General features: G+C 34.1%; 1 protein-coding gene across 2 annotated transcripts in view; it reads right to left on the bottom strand.

Moving 5' to 3' along the window:
* Positions 1–21722, bottom strand: part of SVIL (supervillin) — a 256175-nt gene that overhangs the window by 188722 nt on the left and 45731 nt on the right. The gene's annotated exons all lie outside the window — the stretch shown is intronic.

Below are 21722 nucleotides of genomic sequence, written 5' to 3'. Positions count from 1 at the left end.
TAAATTCATATCCCATAAAAATATTTGGCGCTTTAAAGGAGAATGGAATGTAAAACCTGGAAAATATTTTGGAATAGGAAGGTGAAGATTACTTTTTGCCTTTGCCCTGGAAAGTCTTAGATTAAAGAGCAGAGTGGGAAGGGCTAACTTGAGAAAGATGCCCAAAGCAAATGGTTCAAAATATTCTATGTGTAAACTGATCAACAGGGACAATAAAAGACTACAGGTCCTGGAATCATATCTACTGACAATCAAAAGAATTAGGTCTGTGGCCAAAAATATCATATCCAATAAAATTCTGAATAAGAAAAAAATGGACATTCAACGAACTTGCAGATTTTCAGAAATTTTATCAACCAAATCTGAACTTAGCAGAAAATTTAAGATATAAATGCTAATATCAAAGATCAATTTTAATGAACTCAACACGGACAAACTGTTTAAACATGGAGAAAAAATTCTACATGTAGGTATCAAGAAGGGTTAAATAATCCATATAGGTGCTGGAGGGAGATAGGGAAAGGAAAAGAGAAAGCCCAATTGAGCTAAGAGTGAAGCAAAGTAAAACTAAAAAAAACAAATATTCACTAATCTGTTATCTCTATAACTTGCTTATCTGTAACAATTTTTTCGTATTGTATAATAAAATATGTCCTTGTACTTGACAATTAAATGGTTCAGGGTCTAGAGTGTTGGACTTGAGTTAGGAAAACCTGAGCTCAAACCTTGCCTCAGAAACTTACTAACTGGGAAAATCAATTAACCTCTATCAACCTCAGTTTCCCCATCTCTAAAAGAAGGAAGACAATAGCACCTATCTTGTGGGATTGTGAAGATCAGAAAAGATACTCTATGTAAAATGCTTCATAAACCTTAAAACACAATAATATTATTGTTACTACTAATGCTACTACTCTAAGAGGCTGAAGAAACATAAGAACTTCTGTTGAATCTCCATGGAAAACAGAGGGATAGGGCCAAGGTCCAATTCTAAAGAGAAGTCCTTTAATTTTCTGAGTACTGGTAGTGGGCATAATGAATAATTCTAATTCAGAACTTCCAGTCTATTTCCTGGATATTTCTATTATAGTTCCTCTCTAACCACTGATAGTAAGCACTTGTTTACTATAAATTGCTTCTTTTTACCCTTGTATTCTATTTTGGGAAACCACATTAAGATGCTTCACACAAGAATAAAGGAAAAGCCTCCCTGATCTGTCACACGGTAAAAGGGCTTGATAAGCACTTGTTGGATTGGGAGTTGTAAAATAGCTTGTTCTGTGGACAAAGGCCAACAAGAAAATTAGTCTCCTCATTCCACCATCTGTACTCAGCTTCCAAAGCTCTTACTTTACAGATCTTTGAGTGAGGTGGAATCCATCTTCAACAACGTGATATCAGACCAGATTGCTCTCTCTCTTGTCTCCCACTTCCCTGCTGGGGCACCAAAGCCACCATCCAACTTGGATACCAATGAGAAAAGACAAGATGCTTCCTCCCTTCTTTGCTACAAGCTAGTCAAAAGGCTCCTTCTATTGAGATTCTTACCAAGTGCTCTGTATTATTATTATTATTATTATTATTATTCCTTAAGAGACTTTATAATATAAAGTATAACCTGCCTAATTAATTCATTAAAATAAATGAAACAAGCTAAATCATAGAAAAAGTACAGTTATTATATTTGCTTAATATCCCCCCACACCGCCATACACACACTTGTAGAATCAGAGGTGCTTAATTAGTAATCCCAGAGAAGGACCATTAACTACTCACCCAGTAGAATTCAGAGCCAAATGATGTTTCTCTACTTGGGGACCTAGACCTCTCCCCTCATCCCCCAAAAAGTATCTTTCTATTAGTTTTGGTTCTAAAGAAATCAAATGGCAGAAAATATTTTCAGAATGTTTAAGCAAGTAAGGAATTTTCCCTTGATGTTCCCTGGTTAGCTGGATAAACGTTTCTTTCTTCACTCCCAGTGTTCACTGTGTCTAATAAGCTCTGTCCTAGCACAATTTGTTTTTTTGGGAAAAGAGTCCAAGCCAGGAGAGGCTTTTCACCATCCTGAAATTCTCTGAAGAACTTTTTAAAAAGTGACCCACATTCTTTTGATCTGCCTGTGTGAATGACCATGGCTGAGTCTCTTTCCTGTTTCCTCATATGTAAAATGTGTCACACTAAGTGACTCTAAGATTACTTCCAATACCAAAATTCTACCTCTTCAAAGAATGGGCACCAAAGGGACTGAAAAGGAAGGGGAAGCAATCCGGTAAAGTAGTAAGAAGACTGGATTTGAAGCCAGACGACATGAGTTCCAATCTATGTGGCTTTAGGAAAGCTACTCTCTGCACCTCAGGGGTGGGACCAAATGATCTCTAGGATCTTTTCCAGTTGTACATTCATGATCCTAGGACTTCCAGGGGAGGCCATTCTTAACAAAGGTCAGAAAAAAATGAATAAAGTTAATGCTGTCTGATCATGGGAAGAGAAAAAAATTTAATAAGCAAAATTGTTTAAGTTCTATAGTATATTTCCCTACTAATACCCCAAATAACTGGTAGAATAGAGAAGTGAAGAGAGGTTTAAGGAGCAGAGAATTATGTTCCTAAATCTTTTATATTGCTGACTCCCAACAAAATTTAATTTTCTTATGTCCCAATCCCTCAGACCCTTAGTACAACTAGGGAACGCTAGAATTCATGTTATGAAACATTAATGGCTATTGATTACAATGCATTATGATAGTTCTGCATTTTAATGGGGGCCTTTGGAAGAAAAAAACCTTTAATTTAAGGAAGGATATGAAAAATGACCATTTCAGGTGCCTGAGACTATAGAGAAATGGTATTAATATATTTTTTAAAAGAATAACTCTTATAAAATAAGCCCACATAAATCATCAGCATTTCTATATGTTACCAACAAAGTCCAGCAGCAAGAGATAGAGAAATCCCATTTAAAATAACTATAGATAATATAAAATATTTGGGAGTCTACCTGCCAAGACAAAACTAGGAACTATATGAACACAATTACAAAACACTTTTCACACAAATAAAGTTAGATCTAAACAAGTAAAAGAATATCAAGTGTTCATAGATAGGCCAAACTAATATAATAAAAATGATAATTCTATCTAAATTAATCTACTTATTCAGTGACAAGAAATTATAGATTTAGAAAAAATAATAAAATTCATCTGGAAAAAACAAAAGGTCAAGGATTACAAGGGAATTAATGGGAAAAAAAAGGCAAAAGAAGGTGGCCTAGTTGAATCAGACCTAAAGCAATGATCATCAAAACCATTTGGTACTAGCTAAGATAAAGTAGTGGATTAGTGAAATAGATTAGATTCACAAGACACAATAGTCATTGACTACAGTAATCTAGTGTTTGATAAACTCCAAAACTCCAGCTTCTGGAATAAGAATTCACTATTTGACAAAAAATGCTGGGAAAACCAGAAAATAGTATGGCAGAAACAAGGCATTGACCAACACCTAGAATTCTATACCATGATAAGGTTGAAATGAGTTCATGATTTAGACATAAATCATGAATCATAGGTGATACTGTAAGTAAATTAGGAGAACAAAGGGATAGGTTTACCTCTTGGATCTCTGGAGAAGGAAGGAATTTATGGCCAAAGAATAACTAGAGAACATTATGAAATTCAAAGTGGTCAATTTTGATTATATTAAATTTAAAAGTTTTTGTACAAACAAAACCAATGTAGCCAAAAGTAGAAAGGAAGCAGAAAACCAGGAGGAAATTTTTGTATCCAATATTTCTAATAAAGGCCTCATTTCTAAAAAACATAGAAAATTAACTCAAATTTATAAGAATCCCAACTATTCCCCAACTGAGAAAGAGTCAAAGGATATGAATAGACAATTTTCAGATAAAAAAAATTAAAGCCATTTCTATTCATATGAAAATATGCACACACACACACACACACACACACACACACACACACACACATTATATATATATATATAAAATGAAAAAAAGAATAAAGAGGACAACCTTTTAGCACAATCAAATCCCAACAGGAAATCTACCTCTAGGCTCCTTAAACTCACAAAGTACAACTCTATCAGAAACATGATTGTGCTCTGAATTATTCCTCCTAGCAAGTCTAATGACAAAAAGAAGTTATTTCAAAATGTTAATGGAAAATGAAGGCTTCTACATTTGGCCCCTCTAAAACTTTGCCTGATCTCTGGATGAACTCTTAGACAAGCAAAGGTTGTTGGCATACTTTCTAGTAATTACCAATCCCAGGAAAAAAAAGAGGAAATAAAGTTGTGGTGAAAGGAAATAGGGAAGAGAAGAAATAAGTTTCAGAAGAATTTTATCTAGCAGGAGACATTTGTTAAGATATCTGAGATAGGAATTTAGTACTATGTAATTAAATATGTTGCTTTAACATACCTGTTAAGAGATTTTTATAAATGCTTACTGTCTTGGGAAGGGAGAGAAGAAGTGAAGGGAGAGATAGAATTTGGAACTTAAAATTTTTTTTTAAAGTTTAAAAATTATTTTAACATATAAATAAGGAAAAAGAAAATGTATTCAAAAAAAGAAGAAGAAAAGGTTTAATAAAGTATTTGCCATCTTTTTTCAATGAGCCAATCTGTGCCAAAGCTATTGGACCTGCCTTACTGGTAACACACTCTCTACTCTGGCCAGTTTTCCTAAAAAGTAGTTTCTTTCTTTTAAGAAAATTCTGGGAAGGATGTATTCTTACAAGCCAAAGAATTTTATTTTAATTTCTGATATCACTAGTCAATCTTCCTATGTATTGATTAGATCTTTTAGGGCTCTGTTTAAACTTAAGTTTCTCCTTGAACTTTTTCTTAAATATTTTTATTTCCAGGGTCAGAATTTCTACATAATTTCCTATCTCATTTCTAGATTTCACATATGTATGTATTATTTTTCCATTTCAAATTTCTTGTACGCAGATTTCATGTCTTTTGTGCATACTTTTAAGTATTCAACAGCCCCTTGTGGATAACAGTGGAATTTGGGGGTTATAAGATTTCTTTCAAGACTCTGGAAAGAGCTTGTGTTTCAATCGGCAATCCTATCACCACACAGATGGCCAACAATAGAAAGAAAGGTAGTGTGGCATTTAACACACACATTCCTTAAAATACATACATACATGACATAATTCATAAACAGAGAGAGAGAGAATTCACAGCTAGCACTCTTTGTACTAACAATAAAAATCATAGCTAGTATTTATGCAGAGTGTCCCAAAAGTCTTAGAGTAGTCTTAAGCTTTAATAGCTTATGTGCAATTAGAGCTTAACTGGAGCTATTAAAGTTTAGAGTACTGACTTTTGGGATACCCTCAGAGTGCTTTAAGGTTTGCAAATCACTTTACAAATATTTCCCTTTAAGGTAAATGTTCTTATAATCCCTATTTTACAGATAAGGAAACTGATAGTATGAGAGAGATTGAAGATTGGCCAAGGGTCATACTGCAAGTCAGTGTTTGAGGAAAGATACAATTCCAGGTATTATTTTGAGTCCAGCAAGGTCCACTAGCTAGTTATGCCCTCAACTGCCTGAGAACTGGAAACAAAATAAGTGCCCATTTAAGAAGCTACCAATCATATTCTGATATGTGAATACAACAGAAGAGTATTGTATCAGAAGAAATGAAGAATAAGAAATTCAGAGAACTATGGAATAGAGAGGAAGTGATACAATGACTATAGTAATATAAACAATAACATCAAAAAGTAATAAAACTTATGAAAGTGCTTTAGCCTGCCATGTGCCAGGCACTTAATAAATGTTTGTTGATTAACTGATAAATGTAATAGATAATCTCAGTCCTGGAGAACTGACAAGAAAATAAATATACCTTTTTCCTCAGTATATGTGAGGATTATAGATGTGAAATGAAACATACAAGGTCAAATACAGCTTATCTTTTGGTTGCCTTGAGTGTATGTTTTCATTACACAAGAACAAATTCAAGATGGAATATGGGAAGAAACAACTGTGTTATAATAAAAATATGAGCCAATAATAAAACTTAGAAAATAAAAGAAATAGACTAAAGTACTTCTTAAGACCAAAGCAAAGCAGCAACTCATTCTCCCAGAGACAGCTTTTGGAGACTGGCACACCACCAGCTGCAGGAGGATGTTTTGAGACAAAATAGCAGCTGACGTCGATGACACATGAAGTTGATACATCTAAAATAAGCATCAAAGTCCTCATTGGGTGAAGCCAGAAACTCTCCAAGCTCCCTCAGGGTTTGGGGTTGTACCTGATCCTTTGTTACATTTTGTTGCTTTAGTCATTTGGAATTCCCATACTTCCTCCATTCAGGTATATAAATGATTAGGTTGCCTTTTCTCTCCCTCCCTCTCCATAGTTCAGCTACTGCTTACAGGAAGGTCTCAGATTATAGGGTTGATTACCATGGGAGTGCCTAAAAAATAAACAAATTCCCTTCATTGAAGTGAAGTTTCTTTTCCCCTCAGTAGAAAGGTTGATCTTCAAAAGGGCTAGGTCTTCAGTTTTGTTTGTCCTGTGTATTCGTGTATAAGCAGACCCTTGTGGGTCTCATCTGTCTTTCAAACTGTCAAGTCTATGTCACACTTAAGTTGTTCTATCATCTATCTCTTTCTTGCATCCCTGACAAAATTTTAAGCCTTCTGAGGGCAAAGTCAGCATCTTAGATCTCTTCCTCATAGCTTACACAGTGCCGGGCACAGAGAAGGCAAAAAATAAAGACTTTTTGACTTATAAGCAAAAAGAGAAGGGGTAGGGGAGACTAAAGGAATGGAAAGATCCCAAACTCTTATTTCCAAATCAGGCATCTACAACCAACCACTCCACCTAATCACTCTGGTTACCTGCCCCCTACAGTGGGTATGGAATTTTCTGGGTTTGTGTCCAAGACTACCTACAAACACCAACCCCATTTGAAAATGGGCCTCTTTATATGCTTAAGAGATGGAGCCTCACAAGTGGGTTATCAAACCCTTGAGTATTAGCAATGGCAGCTCTTACACAGCCACAGAACTTGTGCAAAGTCTCAAGGGGGAAATTTTTGTCATAAATAAGGAGAAGATATCCCAGTAAAGAAACATCAGGAATAAAACGGTTAACACATCTAAGGAAACAGTTTTCCCCCTCTAAAGTATGAAGGAAGCAGGGAAAAGAAAAAAAAATGGACAGGAAGAATACCTGAAGGGAAGATGAAAGCATGTGCCAAAATATACACCAGCCCCAACAAGATGTGTTGCCCTAAACCCGTAGGAACAAGTGCCAATGCGGTCATCCAAAATGGAAGCATCTAAGGAAGAGGCAATTGTTAGTTCAGGACAGTTTCCACAGAAACTAAAGAAACTGAGCCCTTTAAGAAAAGAACTCAATTTTTCTCCTGCGTCATCATGTCTAATCAAAGAAGTGGCTAATGAAAGTCAGCAACCAAATACAAATTTAACATATGCATGCATGAATACAAAAGATAAAGGAAGAAATCATAAGGTTCTACTTTCTTTTTTTCATAGGTAGTATTTCAATTTTTTTAATACTATATTTTTATACTAAGTAATGAATTAGACCAGAGAATTCATTACTTAGTATAAAAATAGAGTACTTAGTTTCTGAGGTCTAAAGTGGCAACACCATTTTTTACATTTTGAAATAAACATTCATTTCATTTGTTAACCACTCTTGACATATGTTATATACAGATGGAAAAAGATCTCTCATCTGGAAAGATCAAGTCAGTCATATTCACAAAATCCTCACTCTTAAAAATTGACTGTATTTCACTCTATCTCTGACCATAGTTCTAGCACCTGTCAGCTGTAAAAGTACAGCAAACTCCTACAAGATTCTTGCTGGCCAGACAAAAGTATGCAAAAGCACTGTTTCACTTTATGCAAAGATTTTTTTTTTTTTAATCGGTTTTCCCTCCAAAGTTTCTCAAGCTTCAACAAACCACGGGGCTAGTGTCCAACATGTGTGAAGACAACACTAGTACTTTTAATAACAATAGAGAATTGTTTAAGAAAAACAATCTCCTGGAGCCTGGATATGGAGTGGTTGCAACACATCTGCAGGGAACTCAACAGTAAGAATTAATTTTCTCTCCAAGTTCTAAGAATTGCCCTAATTCTCCTTCCACTCCAAGTATCACCACCAGGGCAAAAGCCCAGCTCTGACTGCTTCCCCCAGACCCAAAGGTATCCGTGACTTTGTTTAAATAATTCCATGTGTATCAATCGCCAGGAAAGCTCTCAGCCATCCCTGCTCTTAACCTTCCTCCTCAAAAAAGAGGAATGTGAAGTACTTTGACAATAAGGGATTAGGTTTAAAATGAAATTAAGTCTAAAGGTTCAAATACAATTGGTTTGGAATTCAAAATTTAGGGAAGTGAAGTGAAGAATCAAATATTTTCTAATCTAAAAGGAAACTCACTTTGGATACCTTTGATCATGCTTTTAAGCAAAAGTCCCCCCATCCTCCTCCAGTTGTCATGCCTTCCCAAGAGTATTTCCTCTCTGCTTTGTGTAAATCTAACATGGACCTAATTTTGTTTTTTTTGTTCAGATTTGTGCCCCTCGTTAGCATGGAAGCTCCTCTAAGGCAGGGACTATTTTTGCCTTTCTTTGTATCTCTAGGTCTTGGCGCAGTGTTTGACACGTAATACTCACTTTATAAATGCTTGTTGACTGAGAACATACAAATTTCAGGATTTTTTTTTTAAGCTCAGAACAATAATGACAAGATTACCTCATAAAACAGGCTATTATTATTTTGATAAGGATCCACAAAGTACTTATTCAACTTCCCTATTAATTCCCATCTCCTCTAGTTTCTTTCTCTTCTTTTTCTCTTTGTTTCTGTCTCTTAAATCTCTCCTTCTCTCTCTCTCCCTCTCTCATTCTCTCTTCTCTCTTCTCTCTCACATTCTCTCTCCCCTCCCCCCCTCTTTTTCTTTTATTCTCTCTTCTCCTCCCCACCCCCTATCTCGTCTCTAACACACACACACACACACACACACACACACACACACACACACACTCACGTACAATTTCCAATTGGCTCATGGGCAGAAAGAAAAGATCCTTTAGTAATTCACACCTGAGTGTTTAGAAAATGATATGCACTTTCCACTATCAAAATAGATTTGAGCATACAACTCAGTCCTTCTACTCATCCTAAGAATGTATTTATGGATCACACAAGGATAGAGAGGATAGCAAAACACACAACTATTGTGATCAGCACTTGTTAAGTTCTCTATATAAGATGCCCACAGAAAAGACAATAAATACAGCAAGGCTCAATCAACAAAGTTTAATTATATTAAACTTCCTCATTTTCAGAGGAAGAAACAAATAAAGAAGGCAAATTTTGAGCATCAATGTGGGTACAAAAATTTTTTTAAATAACTGAAGTACATACTAAACTAATTCTTTATTTAAACTAGACCTGGAGAAAAATATGTAGTTCAGTGGAGATTGCACAAGTTTCAGTCTGAAGACCTAGATTTAAGTCTGCCTCTGCCATTGACTTGGCACCAAGAAACTTCCTCTCCCTAAGTGTCATTTTCCTCATTTTTGCATGGAGCTAGATAGCCTTTTAATGCTCCTTCCAATAAAAGATTTATAACACTATGATAATAGTGCCATATTGCTTGAGAGAGCATATAATGGAGCAGAAAGGACACAATGGTGGGGGTTGCTAGAAACCTTAGTTTTAAACCTGGTTCTGACACTAACCATCAGGGTGCTTTGGGCAAAGTACCACATTTCTTTGGGATGTAGTTCATTTTTCTGAAAAATAAGAGAGTTGTACTAGATGAATGGATTTTTAAAACTGCTTAATGATCTGGCTGCCAGAAAGGAAATGAAGGGAATCTTGGGGGAAAGTGAATATGCCATATTAGATTTTATGATAGAGGAAAGGAAATTTGGGAATAGTCTGGAATACATTCAAGATTTAGAAAGAGCAAATTTCAAAGGGTTTTAGGAAAAGGATAAATGAACTAAAATAGACTAAAATTCTACAGTATAAAACAGCCCAGGGGGGAATAGCAAACTCAAGAACAAAACTATGAAGTCTCAAAGAAAAATAAGTCAAGTGAAGAATGGAATTTAATGAGTGATAAAGTACAGAAGACAAATTTTGTATAGCTTCACTGACCTGAACCTGATTACCAGAATAATCAGGAAAAGCTTCATAGAGAAGCTGAGGGTTAAGTTGGATCCTGAAGGGTTTTTTTATTATTATTATTTTTAACTCACAAATGACAGGTCAATAATCTGACATTGCTCCCTAAGTAAGTTCTGAAAGGTATTATTAAAAGATGGTTAGTGAACATTTACAACAGAAAAAGCCAGCTAATGTGTCTTCCTCAGGAAACACATCAAACTTAACCTGATTTCTAGCAACTTTTGGTCAGGAAAAAACAAACAAACAAGGTGTTCATCTATGGGAAATAGTCAAATAGGTTATAACATAAGAGTGAAATGAATATTACTCTGCAAAAAAAAAAAAACAATTTGGTGATATGAATGATTTCAGATAAACTAGGGAAACGCTGTATTAACTGATTTAAAGTAATAATATAGTACAACTAGGGAAATTGATAAAATAATAACATTATAAAGAAAAACAAACCTAAAAGACCTGGGAATTCTGATTAATATAATGAACAACCAGATTTTAAAAGTTTAAGTAATGGAGCCTCAACCTGCAGAATGACATACATTTTTAGATGTTGTCCATGTGGAAATTTGTTCAGCTTGATTATATTGTATATTTGTTATGAGCTTTTTTTTTTCTTTTCTAATGAGGGTGGAGTAAAGAAAAGAAGCCTGTGATAGGAAGGGCAAGAAAGAAGAATAAGGTAAACTTCTCTACACCCCACCAAAAAAAAAAAAAAAACAACCTATTGAAGCATGTTTTTTTTTAAACATATATAGAAAACAGAAAGTAAAGAAAAAGGTCATCAGACAAGAAGGATAACTTTGAAAGTTTGATCTTGCTATAAACTTAAAAAGAGAAGCAAGCTTGAAATTTCATGTATAATTCTTTATACATTATGCATATGCAAATGTCCATTCTATTTCTATACTCTTTCAAAATTAAAAGTAAAAAAAAATAATCAAAGTAATTTCATTTCTTTTTTTTTAAACAAAGTTATTAGGCTGGCAAATTCAGATATTTTGAGAAAGTTTTATCTAGATTTAAGCAAAGCATTTGTAAAATTGCTTTATGCTAATTTGTAGAAAAGATAAAAAGATATGGCCTAGAGAATAATATAGTTAGGAGAATTTTATTGCTAGACTTAAGAAGTTGTAATTCCTGGTTCTAAAGGAACTGGAAAGCAGTATCAAGGGCAGGCTTTACAATAATGATTACCTTTCCAAGTCAAGAAGATATGAATTCATCCCACCTTAGACATATTCTTAATGACACCAGAGAAATTAAGTAACTCATTGAAATCTGTCAATCCCCCAGGCAACCCTCTAAGACTATTAGTCACAGAGCTGTGATTGATCTTAGGTGATCTTAGGTGATACTGATCTAGCTTGGTAAAAAGTATTTTTAATATTGCACATATTTAACCTATATCAGATTATTTGTTATCCTGGGAAGGGGAAAAGCACTGGAGCAAGAAAATTTTAAAACATTATTTTTACATATATTTGGAAAAATAAAATATTATTGAAGTAGGGGAGGAAGTATTGCTATTAGTGTCTATGAACTCATGGATCCAACCAAAAACAAAATAAAAACAAAAAGTCCAACAATGAAGGTCTTTGGTGGCGTGGGCCAGGGATGCACACCTCCCTGTATACTGGATAACATCTTGAACCAATGAATTATACAAAAGCAAAAATTGTATATTTACCATTTTGTAAATGACACAAAACTAGAATTAATTACTATTAGATAATGATTGGGATCCAGAAAGATCTTGATGGCCTGGGTCACTGGCCTAAATCTGAGGAGATAAAATTTAAAGGGAAAAGCAGAAGATCCTATACTATGATTAAAAAAAAAAATCAATTCCACAAGTACAATTCAGGGAACTTTCACTGTTTTTAAGCAGTTCTTTTGGGAGAAAAACGTTTTATGAGTGTCAGTGAAAGCCCAGACTCAAAGACTGTAATATTCACCAACATAGCGAACACTATTTTGTGTTGGTACTATTGTATCATGCTCTGATGAAGCAAAATTTAAAATATATCCAGGTTGGAAAGCCAGATTTTAGAAAGCAAATCAACTAGTATTTTTTTAATAATATTTTATTTTCCCCAGTTACATGTCAAGACAATTTTTAATATCCATTAAAAATTTTTTTTTGAGTTTCAAATTTTCTCTCTTTTCCTTCTCTCCCCTCGTTATTAATTTGTTATAGGTTATACATGTTTAATCATGCAAAATATATTTCTATTTTTGTCAAGTTGTGAAAGACAAAACAAACCAAAAGAAAGGAAAAAACATGAAAAAAAATGCAGAAAAAAATAGTACATTTCTATCTGTGTTCAGACACAATCAGTTCTTTCTCTGAAAGTAGATTACATTTTCCACCTTGAGTCTTTCAGAATTGTCTCAGATTATTGTATTGCTGAGAAGAGTTAAGTTATTCACATCAACTAGTATTTATTAAGTTCTTACCATTTGCCAAGAAATGTGTGAGCTGGGGATACAAAAAAAAATTGGCAAATGACAGCCTGTCTTCCAGAAGCTCACACTCTAAAAGGGGAGATAGAATAAGAATAACTATATATTAATAAGATGGAAAGATATACCTTGTTTTATTGTGTTGCTTTATTTCATTTAAGGTTGTGGCAACCCTACATAAAGCAAGTCTACCAGCAGCATTTTTTCAAGAGCACATGCTCACACTGTTTCTGTGTCATATTTTGGACATTCTCACCATATTTCAAACTTTTTCATTATTATCAGATCTGTTATGGCAGTCTGTGATCACTGATTTTTATATTACTATTATAATTGGTTCGGGGCACCGCAAAGTGTACCCATATATGACAATGAACTTAATCGATAAATGTTATGTGTGTTCTGACTTCCACTGATAGGCTGTTCCCCATCTCTTTTCCTTTCCTATTACACTCTCTTTTCCTGAAAATTAGGCCCATTAACAACTTTACAATGGCTTTTAAATGTTCAGGTAAATGGAAGAGTCAATCCAAGAGAAGATAATTACTGTTATCTTATTTTAGGAAATCACTACTTCCCCAATTGTCAGCAGCCATCAGTATTTGAGTAAGATTCTGCACCATCAAAAAAGATGAATTGTTTAGAGGAAGGTTAGGATTTTGGGGAATAAAATATATTTTTTTAATTAAAGTATGTACTTTTTTTTTAGATACAACTCTATTTCATACTACAGAATAGTATAAACATAATTTATTCCTTCTTGCAACAGCAGAGTTTAAGTTCTTCACAAATGCAAATGACATTTCCAATCTGAGTGCTTTTTTTCTATGCTCAAATAACTAAAGTACCCAAGGAGAAGAGAAAGGTTAAATGTATATTCATTTGAAATAACTTTGTCTAGCAGTGGATATTAAGTAAGTAAAGGAAACATTTCCTTTTGCTAGCAAATTTTACTTGTTTGTTTTTTAGTGGCTGCAGCAGTGTTGATGAGCATTTATTGTGTCATCCATATTAAGAAAAGGCTTTCTGTGACACTCAATTTGCAACTGATTCCAGGAAGTAGACTGACTTCTACTGTATCTAATAAAATCTTCAAAGCTTTGTGAAATATTTTATATCAACAATGCTTTGAAGATTCCCCCTTCATTTAATCCTAGGGGGAAAAAACAAAAACAAAGAAATACAGTAATATTAATGGAGTCTCAGTGTTCTGTACTATATTTATATAACAAAAGAGCAAAGCTGAATGGACGTAGAGGAAAAGGAAATAGAAATTAGAAATACTCTAATTTGGTCTACATATTAAATTCTTCTGAAGCAACAGTGTTTATGCAACATTCCACATCAAAGCATCATTAGTTGCTTACAGATTACTGTCTTTAATTGTTCTGTGATTTACATATAAAGGAAACCATCTTAAACATTTTATAAATCTATAAATGGCACTAAAGACAAAAATACAGGCTTGTGTGCTGGAGTGCACATACACACACACACACACACACACCAAGGTACACACAGACAATACACATACACACAACTGGTTTTAAAATTTGGATTCCTGTAAATTAGAATTATATATGTGTGTGTGTGTGTGTGTGTGTGTGTGTGTGTGTGTGTGTATGGGTGGGTGGGTATTGTATACATGTGTATATGTGTTATAATTTAATATGTATGCATATAATTTAAAATATATAATATGCATATATAAACATATATAGTACATATATTTTAATGTAAAGGTTGAAAATCCAGTTTTTAAATTATGATAACTTAAGGCAGTCTTACAATTACATCTATTAATTCTAAGACAAAACTCATAGTCAATACTTAGAGCTTAAGGAAAATTTTTCATTTGTTTTGGCTGGAATTAAGGAATCTGGCTTTTTTTTTTTTTTAATGCACAGGTTCTTTCAGGATACCAACTTAACTATTTTTCTCTCCCTTTCTTAATCTATCTCTAAGAAGATCTAGCCTGAGTTTGATGGGGAAACCAAAGTAGAGTACACTCCCAAAATGAGGCAGGGCAATCCCTGGCGGCCATGGGCTTAGTCATCTGTTGGAATTAATTCCTTTTTGAGGAGAGAATATTTGGATCCAATTGGCTTTGAGCTTGAAAACAGCTTTTAAAACTTAGTCTGCTTTTGGTTTTTAAAACCACAAGTTTTACCCAAAGGGAAATGCATAGAAATCACCCCACAAAAGCAATTCTGCCGCCAATTTCTCCAGAGCATAAGCTCCCCCTCCCTTCAGTACAGTGGGGCCAGGGTGTATATTTTTTTTAAATGACTTCCTGGTGTATGAAAACACCAAAAACACCTTCTTCACTCTAGTAATATTTTCTAAGTCCCTTGATTGATTTTCCAGGTGTTTCTCTGCATTAAATCTCTTAGGATACATTTTGAAAAGATCAGTTCTTAAAAAAAAAAAAAAAAAAAAAACTTCATTATTTTACTTTCTAAATAAGATTATTCAAAAATCTTTTCCAAATTTAGTGATTTTTCCCACAGTATTCTTATTAAAGACAGGTTTTTTCCTGGCATATTGCTTTAAAATGTCAAGATGCTTTTAGAATCTGAACTTGGGATTTCCTTTTATACTAAGAGTTTGCAAGTGGTCTAACAAAGATTATCATCTTTACATTGCCCAGCTGTTTCTCCATCACCCCAGACAAAACAGATTCTGGCCCTGGTAAGGTAGCTCTGCATTCTCAGTTTTTTTAGGGGCAATAGTTCAAATATTTACCTTATTGCCTTTCAAACTGATTCAAAACCAGACAAATCTTGTGGATGTGGAAAAAAAAAAAAAAACTTCTCAGAATAAAACAAAAATCTAACCACCTGCCAAGTTTAGATTAATGTGACTGGCTCCTTGAATTCTATAATGGCCTCAAGACGTATTATATCTGGATTCTCAGATGTCTGTTAAATATTAATCATGGTGAAGTGGCAATGCTAGAAAATTGGGTCAAGGCTTAATCTCTCTTATTAATCCATTCTGCTCTTTGTGATTCCAGGACATATTCTAAAGGCAAAATCCTCTAGGTACTGCAAGACCCTAGCTACCAAGCCCACTACTATAGAACTCCCCAAACTTTTTATCTACAAGAAAATCCTTCCATCCAAAAGATGTTAGGCTATCCAGAGAGAGTGAATGATACCTAAATATTAGATCCCACTATTGACACAGATAAATTATTGGCTGGAGAATAAAAAAGAATATTGTTAAGTAGTGGGACTTTAGTGTTCTTCATTATACTCTTTAATCACATTAACAAGCCATTTATTAAGTACCTAATATATATCTTGCACTGTGCTAAACACACTGTGTGTGTCCCTGAGGACACAAAAGGAAGGCAAAATGGTTCCTGTCTGCAAGGAGTTCACAGTCTGATTGTTGAAACAACATACATAAATAAAAACTATGTACAAAAAAGATAAATACGTGATAAAATGCAGATAATCAAGAAAGGGAAAGAATTAAAGGAGTTGAAGAAAGGTTTTCTGTAAAAGAAAGAATGTTAGCTGAGACTTGAAGAGAGCTAAGAGGTGGAGATGATGAAGAAGAACAATCCAGAGATGGGGTTCAGTGAAAATGCCAAATTAGTTGACAAGAGCTTTGAGTGAGGAATAGTAAGGACAGTAACTGTCACTAGATCAAAGAATACATAATGGGGTGTGGGAAAATAGAATACATATAAGAACCTGGAAAGATAGGAGGGAGGCTTAGAATGTCAAACAGGATTTTAGTATATTTTTTTTAACTAAGCAGGCTATAGAATTCTAAGACCTCAACTGGAAATGCACTTAACTCTATTTTAAAGAAAAAAAAAATATACATATGCAAGTGAATTAATGAATATATATATATATGTACATATGCAAGTGAATTAATGAATATATATATATAATATGCAAACTCTTGAATCACAAGGCAAGGTGTCAGAATATTTTCGAATGAATGAGTGGAATGACTATTCTTATGGATCAGATTATTCTTATAAGGAATGAGTTGGATGGATCAGAGTGGGAAGAGCCTAGAATTGCAATAGTCCAAAAGAAATGTAATAAGGTTCAAACTAGAATGGTGACAGTGGGAAGGGAAAGGAGGTATTAGCAGACAAAAGATATGCATCATTAACTCACTGGTTCTCTGGAGTAAATTTAGGACTACTCTCTCTGGTAATCATTCCACATAAAGCAATAGTTGGAGGTAGGGGTGTGGATAAGATTTAAAAAGGAGAAAATATAGAGAAGAAAGACCTGGCATAGAGTGAGGTAGTGGAAATGTAGGCACTGAAGACACAGCACCCTAAGGTCAAATTACCCTTCATAAGCTTCTTTCTATCTTTATGATTGGGCAAGTTGCTTAGTATGGGTCATTTAACTTATCTGTAAAATAAGGAGATTAGATTTGAAATCCTCCAAAATTCTTTCCAGTTGTAAATCTATGATTCTAAAGTAAAGGTGGATGGGGATGAGGAGAAGGGGTTAAGAAGTGGGAAAGAAGAGTCATAGAAGGAATGGTCCCAAAGTTAAAAATAAGGAAATGAAATGAAAGCATTCATGGGAGACAAGAGAAAAAAGAATCAAGATGGAAAAAGCAATCAACAGCATAAATAGTTTTAGACATGTCAAAGAAATTGAATACCGGGAAAAGACTTGGATTTGACAATTAGGAGATTTTTGATTGCCCCTGAGAGTACATCTCAATGGTGTGCAATTTCTGAAACCAGATCTCAAGGCTGCAAGGAGTAAACAGATAAAAAAAAGAAGTAGAGACAATAATCATGGACTATTCAAGAAGACTGACAAGTTAGAAGATCATGATGAGGGCAGGACAGTTTTGAAATATAGTATGATGGAGGGAAGGGTTTATTTATATTCAGGGATATAGAAATATATTTATACTGGCTGAAAAGGAGGAAATAGATGAAGAGGAAGAGTGAAAGATATTGGAATAAGGAGATAATTATTGAAGCAAGACTTTTACAGAAAAAGAGGAGAATCAAGCACATAAGTGAAAAGGTCTCTTACTTGACTAGGGAAGAATAGGGGAAAATTTCCAGAAAAGCTTAAATCCCATAAGGCTGCCTTTCTAATCCCCTCCATGAACACTACAATCCATTGGCACTGGTCTCCTAGCTATTTCTCACATAAGTGACTCCATCTCCTAACTGTATTCAGTGTTTTATGCTTGGGATGTCCCTTTTCCTTTGGTCTTCAAGTCTCAACTAAAAATTCTACCTTCTACAAGAAACCTTTTCCAGTCCCATTTATTATGTAGGATTAGCTAGTGCCTCCCTTCCAAAACTATCTCCAATTTATATCGTGTAGATAGATTTTTACATTGTTTCCCATTTTAGATTTTGAGCTTTGGGAGGCATTTCCACTACTTAGAATAATAACCAAATCAAACTTTGAAGATACTATTAATATGCTAAAATTCCCCAAACAATTAAACTGGTGTATGGCAATAAGGGTTACTGAAATCTGGAACATCAAAAGCACTGGAAACCATAAATTAAAAAATTGGCCAAGGCGAATTTATTCCTCCATCCATGATGAAGTCAAGATTATAGAAATTTTCTTTGAAATCTAGCCCAAAGTATAGAATTGTTCAAAGCTGCAACAATTAGTATAGTTACCTGTTTACTATCTTCTTCATTTTAAGAATGAATTTGATTTAATGATTTTTTTTGAAGACTCAAAGATACTATCCTTTGCTCTACTCCAATTCTAGTGAACCATAAAGTTATACAATATGTACACAAATGTGAAATACCTATTTATTAGTTTATGATTCTGCCATGCTATTTCCTCTCAGTGCTACATAAATGGTAGCTTTCTGTTCTCATATCCACATATTTGTTGCCTTTTAAAAAAAAAACAATTATAAACTTTTATGCAGCATAGAATGTGTCTGACTTGCTTTCTTCATAATTTGTCCTATCTTCCCCACCTTTTCCACCTTCATAAGTGGATACTTATTAAGTGCCATTTGGTAATAAGGACAAGAATAATAAACTTTATAGAATTATACAATGTCTTATATGAATTTCCTAGACTAAAAAGTAAACAGAAAGTACTGTGTGGATTTTATTGGCTCTGTTAAAGAAGACAGGTCATATTGGGTCTTTGGAATATTACATGAGGTATCCTGAATTATTAAAGGATGCAGGGCACGTAGTTCTTGTAGTCACAACATCACATTCCAAAACCAACAATTCTGGTTTTGATAATATCTTTTAGGAAGAATAACAATAAGGTTATATTTCAGTTGGATTTGAGTGGGATGCAGTATCCATTTGGCAAGTGGGAACAGGTTTTTTCCAACACTCATTTCCTATTGGCAGGAAATTATCCTCATTACAACACTAGGTTCATCCATCAAAAACCAGTTCTCTTGGCACAGAATCTCTTCTTGGGTCTTCTGAACCAACTGATTCCCTAGCCAAGAGGTCACTTATCTTTTAAACATTGGAAAGTATGATTTGAGAAAGCACCATGTACCATTTTTTAAAAATTAGAACACCCTATCTCTAGGTCTCAGGACTATCTTCTATAAATGATAAAATTTTAAAAATTAGATCTCTAGGACCATTTCCAGTCCCCCAAATTTTATGATTCTGTTTTTGTATAATGTCAAATTAATATTAAATTACAACTTTTTTACTCAAAAAGCCCACTGCTCAGTAGACATAGACCTAAAGGAAGTCAAAGAGAGAAAGGTCCCATATATACCAAGATATTTTTAACAATATTTTTTGTAGTACCAAAGATCTGAAAACAAAGTAGATGATCAGCTGGGGAATGACTAAACAAATTGTTATGTGGCAACATAATGGAATATTACTGGAATATAAGAAATTATGACTATGAGCATGGGAAGACGTTAATAAACTGATACAAAGTAACATAAGCAGAACCAGGAAAATAACATATATGATCAATGAAATAATATAAGTTGAAACAAAAGTTAATGTTAATCATGGCTAATATTTATATAATGTTTAAATATGTGCCAGGCCCCATGCTAAGTGCTTTATAATTATCTCATTTGATCCTTAAAACTACCATGGAAGGTAGGCACTATTAGTATCATGTATAGTTTACAGATGAGGAAAATGAGTCTATTTCTTGGGAGAAAGAACCAACTTTGAATATAGAACTCTTCCCCCCTCCTCCCCAAATAGTTAAAGAGCTCTTCAAGTCAAAGTCAAAGTTTAAAGGAAGCAATCTCAATCACCACTCCCTATTCTTATCTACACCCAAACAGGAACTGAAAATCAGCCCTAAAAGCCCTCCTGTTTGAAGGACACATCTACATGAGTGGAAAGTTTAAAAATGCTATGACTCTAATCCAAACTCTTTAAGCAGCTTATATAACAAAGGGGACAGGAAGAAGATACATTCTGAGGCACTCAAGTATAACATCTTAGGATGTTAGCTTAATCGTTTTCCTGAACCAAGGATGGAAGACACACACTTTTCCCTATCAGAACATTAAGAACATGACAAACCAGTCAGTTAAGGTTCATAATGAATGTTTTAAAGTCTTCTAAGAAATTTTTTAAATAAAAAATTATTTTATTTTGAACTTGATAAATATTAACATTTTCCTACATAAAGAAGAAAAGATATATTGCTTATGAAACTTTAAATTTCCACTAGGTTGAGCTTGAATGAATTATGGTTCATGTTTAACATGATAGTTCTTTTTTTATTTTCAAAAAACTAGCATAACACATATATTGTATCTAGGATATACTGTAACCTATTTAACATGTAAAGGACTGCTTGCCATCTGGGGGAGAGGGTGAAGGGAGGGAGGGGAAAAATAGGAACAGAAGTGAATGCAAGGGATAATGCTGTAAAAAATTATCGTGGCATGGGTTCTGTCAATAAAAAGTTTAAAAAAAAAAAAAAAACTTGCACAGAAGTGAGGAAGCCCTGCTGGCAAATATAAGAATTTCTTGAGTAATTCTTTTTCCTGAGTAATTTTCCTTTTTCAAAATATATACACAGACAATTTTCAACATTCACCCTTGCAAAAAACCTTGAATTTCTTTTTCTCCCTCCCTTCCCATGATCCCCTCCCCAGATAGCAAATAATTCAATATATGTTAAATATATGCAACTCTTATATACATATTTCCATATTTAATATGCTGCACAAGAAAAAAAATCAGATCAAAAAGGAAAAAATGAGAAAGAAAACAAAATACAAATGAACAACAATAAAAAAGTGAAAATATTACATTGTGATCCACACTCAGTTCCTACAGTTTTCTCTCTGGGTGTAGATGGCTCTCTTCATCACAAGATTATTGAAACTGGCCTGAATCACCTTGCTTTTGAAAAGAGCCACATCCATCAGAATTGATCATCATATAATTTTTTTGTTGCTATGTTCAATGTTCTCTTGACTACTCATTTCATTTAGTATCAGTTCATAACATTTTAGCTCTAACACTGTCTTGATTGGCCATGTTCCCTTCTGATCTTTCTTGGGCTCTCTTCTGTAGATTTTTTAAAATGATTCATTAACATATTTTTCTTTGTTTCCTTTTTCAAATAAAGCCTCTACTACAAAAGAAAAGTACAGAGATCTGGTATTAGGGACAGGAAGACCTGTCACATACTGATTAGATAACTGGGCAAATAATTAGCCTCTCAGAACCATAAAAAATTATTTATAAGTTTTAGAAAACTCTATATAAGACTAAAAGTTATAGAAGAGGTACCAACCTGCAAAAGCAGAAAGCGCTTTCTCATCCAGAATTACCCTATGCTAATGAGATCACAGGTCCAATCCCTATCCCTGTCAATCATCCCAACTGCACCAATCTTCCCCATCCAAAAAAATCAAGTCCTTTCTTGCTGACCATGTATAAGATATATTGTAGAAGAGATTCTTCTTCAGGGAGAAGTTGGAATGGAAGGAGGATGATCTCTGAGGAACTTCCCATCTTGGAGATTCTATACTATTGTCTTCAGTCTGGGTGACCAATGGAGAAAGGATAGTGCTGAGCTGGG

The sequence above is a fragment of the Antechinus flavipes genome, chromosome 5 (assembly GCF_016432865.1).
Source record: "Antechinus flavipes isolate AdamAnt ecotype Samford, QLD, Australia chromosome 5, AdamAnt_v2, whole genome shotgun sequence".
Classification (NCBI taxonomy): Eukaryota; Metazoa; Chordata; class Mammalia; order Dasyuromorphia; family Dasyuridae; genus Antechinus; species Antechinus flavipes.
Note: the sequence above shows the minus strand (reverse complement) of the source record. Positions and strands in the feature narration are given on the sequence as shown.